The sequence below is a fragment of the Neovison vison genome, chromosome 13 (assembly GCF_020171115.1).
Source record: "Neovison vison isolate M4711 chromosome 13, ASM_NN_V1, whole genome shotgun sequence".
Lineage (NCBI taxonomy): Eukaryota > Metazoa > Chordata > Mammalia > Carnivora > Mustelidae > Neogale > Neogale vison.
Window position 1 is genome coordinate 147,260,179 of NC_058103.1, and position 2,661 is coordinate 147,262,839.

Below are 2,661 nucleotides of genomic sequence, written 5' to 3' on the forward strand. Positions count from 1 at the left end.
CGCCCCAGTTGCTGATTTTGGTGGCCTTTCTGTCCCTTGACCTTTTAAAAATTGTACTGTAACCACATCCAACAGTCTCTTTTTGGTCCTCCTCTCACTTGACCTTCCTGACAATTGCTTTTCCTTTCTTCTGCTCAGTTTCCATGACACTCTTGTTCTTCTGTGGTCTCCTGGGTTGTGCTTCTGTCTCCTTGGATTGCTTGTCTCTGCCTGTCCCCTCCCTGTCCTTTGTTGTCAGCTGCTTCCAGATCCCAAGCTCTCCTCTTCCTGCTGAGTTTCACGCTGGTTATTTTCAACTTGGTCATTCCACAGGCCCTTCAAACTCCATATGTCTAAAATAAACTCTCCAACTGAACTTCCTGTCCTCACTTTGAATCCCCCAATCTGCTCCTCCTGTGTTTCGGTAATTGACATCCTCACCATCTACCCAAGTCTTGTGCATGAAAGAAATTATAACCTTGACCTCAGATTTTTTTTTTTATCCCCCACATTCAGCTGGTTCCAGTACCCCTTATTCCTCCATGCCTCTGGCTCATCCTCTCCTCACCATCCCCATGCCAGAGATCCTGACTATTTTTTGCCTGGGTTTTTGCAAGACTGTCCCTTCCAATTCCTCTGCTTCCTATCTGCCACTTACTAAAAGATCCAAATCTGTGTTGTTGGATCATCCAAACAATTCTTTCATAAAGGAGTGCTGTTATCAGTGCATATTCTTTTTTTTTTTTTAAGATTTTATTTATTTATTTGACAGAGAGATTACAAGTAGGCAGAGAGGCAGGTAGAGAGAGAAGGAGGAGGAAGCAGGCTCCCTGCTGAGCAGAGAGCCCGATGCGGGACTCAATCCCAGGACCCCGAGACCATGACCTGAGCCAAAGGCAGCGGCTTAACCCACTGAGCCACCCAGGCGCCCTCAGTGCATATTCTAAGGAAAATGTATACCTCAGGTGTCCAGGTGTCCAGCTAGAATTTGTTATAATTTTTATGTTAAGCTAGTGTGCAGGATCAAAGACACCACTGACAGGGGTGTTTTTCTGCATAAAGAATATGTGACAGACAACAATTCTGTGACCAAGGAAACAGACCGTGACAACACACTGCACTTAAGTTCTAGAACAATGCCGTCCAATCCTGTAACAGGGTCCTACTTACACTCTGCACAGTGTTTTTTACATGTCAAGTATATGCTCTGAGTGGGTATCTCTGTGACTTCATTGACTTCAGAACGACAGTGCAACGGACATGATAGCAAAATTGTCTTATCTCAGGGTGCTTATGATGCTGGCGGTGGGAACATGTCTGAAGATCACAAGGTTTTGAAGCTTTCTGAATAACTTTTAAGTGAATCCACAAAGTGCAAGTAAATTTCAAAAGTGTCTGTATTTCTGTTCATCAGCAGCGTGAATGTCTGACGTGCTGCTGACACTGTTAAAAGGATGTCAAAAGCTCCAGTTAAGTCTTTCTGAAAGTGGGAGAAACATGGTCCTGCAGGTGGAGCAAACAAGCATCCTTTACTTTTCCTTCATGGAGAAGGCAAATGAAAAGGAGTCACAGAAGTCATAGATGGCCAATACACTCAGGGAAAATGTGTAATTTCAGCTATAAGCCAGCAAGTGCAAATCAAAGAAGGGAGTGACACTTTCTGCCTATGAAATTAGCAGAGATTTAAAAGGACAGGAAGACTCAAGAGCAGTTGAGGGTGAGAGGTGGGTGTGCTTCTGGTAAGGCTTCCTTGGTGGGAAGCGCAAATTAATTCAGTCCTTCTGGAGGGAGAGCGTTCAGTAGCTACTCTTCTAGGAGTCAAGTGTAAGAAAATAGTGCAAGATGTAGGTTTATTCATGAAGACATTTATTTGTAAAATTTAAAATCTAAATATCCATTTGTATCAAAACGGATTATGAGATAACCTCGAGCCACAATATCATGCAACTGTGAATCAATGGAAAACAAGGCTATACATAAGCATTTGGGGATGTAGTGTATGTTCAGCGAAAAAAGGATACAAAAGTGCTTTGATGTCGATTTTGAGTTTTAAAGTTTTTATACAACTACGAACCCCTCTAATTTGAAAGAACCATGCCCAGGTGATATGCATTTGTGTGCCAGTCATGTGACCTGGGCGAGCCCCTCAAACCATTAAGAGCCGGTTCTCTCCTGCGTAAAATGGCGTTAATACCAAACGTGGCTGTCGTGCAGATTAAATGGGATCGCTGTCTAGAAAGGTGCCGGGCTCGCCATCTGCCTGCGCGAGGGCGACGGGCTAAGGCGAAGGCTTTCCCCATGAATCCGCTCCTGCCCTTCCGAAGGGCTGCGGTTCTCGCCCCTTTCCGGCGGTCTCCGGGCGGCGCCCAGAGCTTCGAATCCAAACAGTGACCGGGCGGGGCGGCAGGGAGGGACGTCCCCCCAGGCTCCGTCGGCCCCCCGCGCAAGCGCAGACGGCGACCCCACCGCCAGTCAGCCGGCTAGCGTTTCCCACGCCCAGCGCGCGGCACCCCCACCCCGCCCCGGCTCCGAGCCCCGGCGCGCCTGGACGCAGTGCGCGCTCGCGGCTCACGTCCCAGGAGGCGGGGTTTCGCGAGGAGCGGCGGGTCAGAGCGCCAATCGCGGGGCTGCTCCGCCTTCGGGCTCAGTTTGAAATTCCGCGGTGACCTAACGGCTCGCGGA